Below are 8052 nucleotides of genomic sequence, written 5' to 3' on the forward strand. Positions count from 1 at the left end.
CATGTGCACTGCAGGGGAGGCAGGTATAACATGTGCAGAAAGAGTTAGATTTGGGTGGGTTATTTTATTTCTGTGCAGGGTAAATACTGGCTGCTTTATTTTTACACTGCAATTTAGATTGCAGATTGAACACACCCCACCCAAATCTAACTCTCTCTGCACATGTTATATCTACCGCCCCTGCAGTGCACATGGTTTTGCCCAATTGCTAACAAAAATCCTGCTGCGATCAACTTGGAATTACCCCCATAGAACAGTGCAAACAATAGATCAAAAAATGTATTTTTAACTTGCCACTTGGTTCAAACTGTATGGAGTCACAGGGGTTTGAACAAAAGGCATAAGGGTAAAGCTCACCAAACATTACAAACAATAGGTATATATATATATATTTTTTTTCTGGTTTGAAACCGGTTCAAAAACTGGTTCAAACTGCGTGGAGTCACAGGACTTATAGATGCATGTGAAAGAAGCACACTAAACTGTACAGACAATAGAAATATATATTTTCCTTTTATTTTCAGTTTTTTAACTTCTAGCTTGGTTCAGACAGCATGGATCACAGGGCATATAGATGCAAATGAACAAAGTGCACTAGGATAAAGTGCACCAAGCCTTACAATTTACAGCAGAGTCCTGGCCATGACGCCTTATATAGAATTGAAGTCCCGCGAGAAATCAACGCCGGGAGAATGACTATGTGGGATCCGAGTCTGGTGGGAACATCTCGGGTCCCCTGTGTTTCGAGCTTATCTCTTCACCAATATGCATTTGAGGTAAGTGCATACACAAAAAGGGTGTAGCAGTTGTTCCTGGTATTTGGATACTCACCACCCCTACAATAAAGGACACAAGGCATTTAAATCCATGACCATATTATACTATATTATACATTTCTTGCAATGAGAGAATCACTCAATTTATGAGACTTGATTTGTATTGTTTTCATACTGTATATCTTGATGGTATCTCGAGGCCATCCTATTCTTTTTATTGGGCCCATAATTCTTACCTGCAAGCTCATTAACTATCACTGATGACATACCCCTCCTGATTGGCTGCCTTTCTATAAAGTATTTGGGATTGCAATATAAGACATTGACTTATTTATTAATGGCAGGAGCTATTATAAATAATAATTTTGGGCAAATTATATTTTATAAATAAGGAGGCACACAAATATTTAGAAATTAGAGGGAGTCATATATATCTATTAATAAATGGGAACATATGTTTGGATTACTCAGAGAGCACTCTTACATGTTGTCACAGTGATAGGACCTACAGTATTACTAAATGTCCATACACACTGGGCGTTTTTGCTCAGTGTGTATGCTGGGCGATGATGTGAACATCGTTGGCAGGAAAATAGCTCAGTGCATACACACTGAGCGATTTTCACTGTGCCCAGCGATGTTCACGGGGGTGAACCACTTTCAACAGTAGGAGACTGTGGAAAGTGGTTCACTCGGCCGGGCGCTGATGCGGAGCGCTCATCAGCGCTCATCGCCTGGCCGTACACACTGGCCGACTTTGAGCTCAAAGTAGCTCAAAACGCCAAAAGTAAGCTACTTTGAGCTCAAAATCGGCTAGTGTGTATTGTCCTTAACACTGGACTCCAATTGCAGAGGCACACGGAACCACAGTGACTAGCGTGAGCAATAATGGAAACAGGTTGTGCATCTGAATGAAGGATTCCTTCTCATTTTAGGCAAGATAGAGGTAAGCTGGCAGAGAGGGTTCCCCATAGGGCTAAACGAGGTGCACACAATCTCTATGTACAGGCTAATCACTAGGTGTGCTACAGTAGGTGCGGTATTAGGGAGCAGAAACCCAAATTGAGAAGGTAACAATAACTGTACAAGCAGAGGCAGAACTCTGGGAGGCAACGGAGTCGGCTGCCGCCGGGCTCCTGCTTTAAAGGGGGCACCTCGCCTCCGTTGTCTCCAGATACGTGATGGCAGCAATGAGTCAAACTGACTCATTCCTGTACAGTAAGCCCGCCGACCGCAGACTGTGATGCGGTCCTTCCAGCACTCACCTTCAGGAAGGCATGGCACATGTGTGCGACTGCAGTGGTTGTGAAAGTTGGGAGAGGAGCTTCTGCTGCTGCAGGAGGGACGGGGGGGACAGACGTGCGAGGCGCTGTTATGATAAGAACAGCCGCTACAGCGCTTACCTCAGATTCCCTATTGTGGCTGGCGCTGTGCGGGGAGAGCAGAGCCTTCTTTCACTAGTGCAGAGGAGGAGGAGTAGAAGGGGCACCAGGAGAAAATTAGGAACGAGGTGTCTGTGTTCTGTACGTGCCTATATAAAAACGTACACTCCCTTTCTCCCTCTCTGAGTGCACTGCCATATTCTAGTAAATATATTCTGTGATATACTGTGAGATATAAATATATATATATATATGTACACAGTATTTGTTATATATATACATATATATGTATAAATAGATATATATATATACATACACTAGTCACCAATGGCCCCCATTCTGCCTCATCCTATCCTCCACTGCCACCGGCAGCCCCCCCCCCCCCCCTCCCTTGGCTAAGATGGTGTCTATGGGCTTCTCCCGCATTTTAAATAGATCCCTCCCAGTGGCACGTGTCTGCCCACGCCTGCGCAGATAGGACTCCAGGAATTCCTATCATAGCAAAGAACAGCTAATAACCGCAAGAGGTGTCCTTTGGAATTTTCTTCAAGAATACGCCGTTATGCCTGCGAAGAATGGTGGGATAGATATATATTATAAGGGCACGGTCGTGCCCTTATATTAAGGCTGAATCGAACAAACAGAATTCTCCCATAGGGAACTTCTGAGATGGGGCACGGTGTTTGAGGGGCTACACCTCAAAAGTGATTGGATGTACTGAGCTGAAATTTGGCATCGGCGCGTAGAATCGTCACCCGGTGCTGCATGCCAAATTTCAGGGCAAAATAATAAAAAATGAGGAATTGGGAGTAACCTAAAGTTCCAACTGTCAGTTATTTTCTGCGACTTCCTGTGTGGCTTTTGAGCATGGTTTTCCCATATAGTCAGTGGAAAGATTTTTGAGAAGGCATAACTCAGGGTAGAGGACAAAGAAAGACTTGGGGTTTGTTTTATTAGATAGAGTATGCCCCAGGGTAGTGCCTTTTGGGGTTGTGGTTTTTCAGAAAGTTATAGGTTTTTTTTAATTAAGAGAAATATGCCCCATTATAGAGATAGGGCATTCAATTTGTTGCGCCTGCGCAGTGGCCGCCAGCAGGGGGTGTACAGAGTGTAGCTCTAGTAGCCTATACACTGGCAGTTGGGCACGAGGAGACAGAGAGGGAAGGAGTCACGTGGAGCTGCAGGAGGACAGCCAGCGGTTCCCGGGGTGTGAGGCTGTGAGTTCACTCATACCTCCCAACTTGTGGCTGTAAGAAAGCGGGACTCTAGCGCGGCGAAGCCACGCGCAGACCCAAAAAGGGGGCGTGGCTTCACTCTAGATGGGCGTGGCCTCGATCGAATGGGCGTGGCCTTGCCAAACGGCCCATTTTTCTGCCTTTTGGGGGCGTGCCCAGCGCTCCCAGAGCAGATGGGCAGCCCCCGCTCACCTCTTAGCTCTGAATGCATGCCGTGCGGGTGCGCACAGCATGTATTCAGTGATCACCGGCTGCTTTGCAGAGCAGCGGGTGATCAAAGCCTCCCCCCAACTGCCCCCCCACCCGCGGGACACTGCTGCCCGCGGGTGGGACAGCGGGACAGGGTCCGAATAGCGGGACTGTCCCACTGGGAGGTATGAGTTCACTGAGGTCCAGCGCAGCGCTGGGTGAGTTCTGTCAGGCAGCCCCCCACTGTGTACCCAGCTTCCACTTCCACTGTGTGCCCAGTTTCTTTTCCCCGCCCCCCCCCCCCCCCGTGTCCAGCCACCCTCCCCTCCCAGCCACGCCCTCCCTCCCTTGTCCCCTTGTCCGGTCAGCATTCCTAAAATTAGCCGGGTACTGATCACACGGGGGCCGGGGGTAAGAGGCAACAAGCACATGGTCATCAAATGACTGACAAGGGGGTGACTGCAGAACAATTGCAGGATAGCAGGCAATGTTATTGTATCATCCTGGACAGGAAGAGTCACACGTCTGGCTATTATTAGCAGAACAGATATAACGAGCAGCCCAGCACAGCGCAGGGGAAATGAGCCGCTGTCCTTTAATCTCGGACACTGACCAGGCAGCGCTGTCACAGTGCGGAGAGTTATTTTGCAGGGAAGTGTTGGGTTTTCGCGTCGGCGTGACGAGAGGCTAGCCCACTCGCATGGCATCTGCAGGGAAAGGACAGGCAGAGATGGGCAGACACAGCCCAATGTTTCCCCCTGACCAGTCTGGCAATGCGTCTGCATCATAAAGTCCATAACATATCGACGGGGGTCTGGGTGCCACAGCCCCGAAGGAGATGGCGCTGTAGTGAGACGGGATAGCCAATTAAAAAATATTTTACATACACACAGAGCGACCATATACATTAGAGTGGCGAAATATTCTGCAGGGCAGTGACGTGCAGTGAGGTCAGTGACTGGTGAGGCACTGACTGATGGTGGCGGCACCCCCCTCCCCCCCAAACACACACACTCTCTCACACACCTATACCCCAGCCCTGCACCTAGCATCCTCCCTCATGCACCCAGCAACCTTGCTCACACACAGGGCTGTTTCTAGCCGATTTGGCTCCCAGTGCGAGATTTAAAAATGCGCCCCCCCATAGAAAAAAAAGAAAAAGCATGCGCGCGCCTCTGGCGCGCGCGCTCCCGGCAAGGGTGTGTGGCCTCATTAAAATGGGCGTGGCCTCATTAAAATGGGCGTGGCCTCATCACAGCCACCACATGAAAAAAAAGGCCCAATTTTACACGGTACGGCATGCACGAGTGCCCATTTTACACATAACGGCAGGCACGTGTCCCCATTTTACACAGTACGGCAGGCAAGAGTCCCCATTTTACACAGTACGGCAGGCAAGAGTCCCCATTTTACACAGTACGGCAGCAAAGAGTCCCCATTTTACACATTACGGCAGGCACGTGTCCCCATTTTACACAGTACGCCAGGCAAGAGTCCCCATTTTACACATTACGGCAGGAAAGAGTCCCCATTTTACACATTACAGCAGGCACGAGTCCCCATTTTACACAGTATGGCAGGCACGTGTCCCCATTTTACACATTGCGGCAGGCACGTGTCCCCATTTTACACATTGCGGCAGGCACGTGTCCCCATTTTACACATTACAGCAGGCACGTGTCCCCATTTTACACAGTACTGCAGGCAAGTGTCCCCATTTTACACATTACAGCAGGCACGTCCCCATTTTACACATTACAGCAGGCACATGTCCCCATTTTACACATTATAGCAGGCACATGTTCCCATTTTACACATTACAGCAGGCACATGTCCCCATTTTACACATTGCGGCAGGCACATGTCCCCATTTTACACATTACAGCAGGCACATGTCACCATTTTACACATTACAGCAGGCACGTCCCCATTTTACACAGTACGGCAGGCACGTGTCCCCATTTTACACAGTACGGCAGGCAAATGTCCCCATTTTACACAGTACGGCAGGCAAGTGTCAAGTGGGGGGGAAGGAAGGGAGAGGGAGGGGGGGAGAGAGAGAGACTACTTACATATGAAGAGGATCTTCCCGCTCTTCGGCTCGCCTCTCCTTCCTCGCGCCGGCCGCCTCCTCCTTCCAGCTTGGCTCCCCCCTCCTCTTGTCGTCGGTACTCCTGTTCGGGGAGCGGAGTTTCGCGGAATGACACGATTGTGTCGTGACGACACGACACAACCGCGTCATTCCGTGAAACTCCGCCCCCCGAGCAGGAGCACTCGGGAAGAGGGGGGGGGGGAGAAGGACCTGAAAAGTGCCGCGGCGGGCGCCCTGTGCGGTTGCACGGCTCGCCCGCTGCAAGAAACGGCACTGCTCACACAGTATACCCCAGCCCTGCACCCAGCAACCTCCCTCATGCACCAAGCCCTGCACCCAGCAACCTCCCTCATGCACCCATACCTGCACCCAGCAACCTCCCTCACACAATATACCCCAGCCCTGCACACCTGTACCCAAGCCCTACCCCAGTCACCTTTCTCCTCTGTTTCAGCAGTGGGTCTGTCTGGGTCCCGTTCTGACTGAGCAGGAGCAAAGTGTGCATGTCTGCATGAGCGCTGGAAGGGGGCTGCCAGACGAAGAGGAGCCAGCTACATGAGGAGCAAGCAGGGCCGCTGACAGGCCGCCCGGCATAGTTGGGGGCGTGGCCTAATCACGACCCGTGGCCACGCCCACTTTCCCCCCCTTTTCATTTTTTTTATGTAAACCACTGCAGCAGGTACCGCAAGCCTGCAGAGCAGAAACTACGGGACCGGACCACCGGTATTTCATCCCCGCCAGATCAATCCGCCCCTGGCTGACACTATGACTCCCAGTACAGCACTGACAGTTACAGTCGGATGCAGGTCACGTCAGTGCTGATCTGGTGCCCAATCACATCTGCTTTCAGTGACAGGGGCGTGCTTTCATATGGGCTGAAAGCACGTCCCTGCACTGAGGCACTTGTAAAGGTGCCGCTTACAGTGATTTTTTTAATGGGCTTTTACAGCCCGCTGCTTGGCCCCGCCCCCTGCCCACCCCCTGCTTCCGGCAACTTGCAATTGGCAGTGGGAGGCACTGCTCTCGGTGCCTCTGAAATCACTTTAAACCATACTTGCCTACCTGACCCTCTCCATGAGGGAGAAAATGCTCTGTTCCTGGACTTTCCCTGGTAATGTATGATTGCCATCACCTGTGGTGAGCTAGTTAATTGATAAGAAAGGTGTTTCACCACAGGTGGTGGCAATTATACATTACCAGGAAAGTCCAGGAACAGAGCATTTTCTCCTTCATGGAGAGGGTCAGGTAGACAAGTATGCTTTAAACAGGTATTTTCTCTGAAAATGAATACCATAATATAAAGAAGATACTTATAACACAGAATATGTGTCATAAGTATCTTCTTTGTATTATTTTAATCACTAATGACAGGGGAGGCACTGCCTACCCTGACTGCACGTCCCTGCTGCAGGGGACCCCAATATATATATATATATATATATATATATATATACACACACACACACGCGAGCGCGTGCACACACACACACACACACACACACACACACACACACACACACACACACACACACACACACACACACACACACACACACACACACACACACACACACACACACACACACACACACACACACACGTGTAGAACGTCAGGAGGATGAGCGCTTCACTATATATATAAAAAAAAGGTGCAGAATACAAAGTAGGACAGGAGGGAATACACAGCAGAATGGGGATATGGCCGCCGGCTACGCCACGCGGAGCCCCGGGAACCGCCTGGGACGTCCCTGTGGCTGGAAACTCGTACATCTTCAGGCAACTGTACAGATCCTCCTGACGCAGATCTCCAGGCAGCGCCTGGCTGGGGAATCAGATGGCACACGTTAGGAAGGCAATATGGCCGGCTGTCAGTAAGGGAGCTGAAGGCTTCCTGTAACAGGCAGAGATTTATCCCAGGGCGAGAACATTCAGTTATATTACAGCCGGCACCAGGTCGCTGCGCAGTCTGTACACGCAGATAAGAGGATTATTAGGGAGATTTCACTCTTACTGGAAAGGTCTTTGTCTGTAGAACAACAATTTATATCTATACAAAGCGACAGTTCCAAGATACACACGCAGACCCACACACTGCAGCCTCTGAGATACTGTACACACACAGACCCACACACTGCGGCCACTCTGGGACACACACAGACCCACACACTGCGCCCACTCTGAGATACTGTACACACACAGACCCACACACTGCGGCCACTCTGGGACACACACAGACCCACACACTGAGGCCACTCTGGGACACACACAGACCCACACACAGTTGTGTGTCCGTCCCCCACCCCTGCTGTGTGTCCCTTCCCCCCGCCCTCCCTGCTGTGTGTCCGTCCGTCCCCGCCCTCCCTGCTGTGTGTCTGTCT

At 50.4% G+C, this 8052-nt stretch overlaps 1 long non-coding RNA gene across 1 annotated transcript; it reads right to left on the bottom strand.

Moving 5' to 3' along the window:
- Positions 1-496: 496 nt before the first annotated feature.
- On the bottom strand, positions 497-6420 carry LOC135066452 (uncharacterized). Its single transcript, XR_010252750.1, has 2 exons — positions 6111-6420; positions 497-836 (listed from the first exon to the last, which is right to left on the bottom strand). It is a non-coding gene; the product is annotated as an uncharacterized LOC135066452 (long non-coding RNA).
- Between the last annotated feature and the right edge of the window lie 1632 nt (positions 6421-8052).

This window comes from Pseudophryne corroboree, chromosome 1 (genome assembly GCF_028390025.1).
Source record: "Pseudophryne corroboree isolate aPseCor3 chromosome 1, aPseCor3.hap2, whole genome shotgun sequence".
NCBI lineage: Eukaryota > Metazoa > Chordata > Amphibia > Anura > Myobatrachidae > Pseudophryne > Pseudophryne corroboree.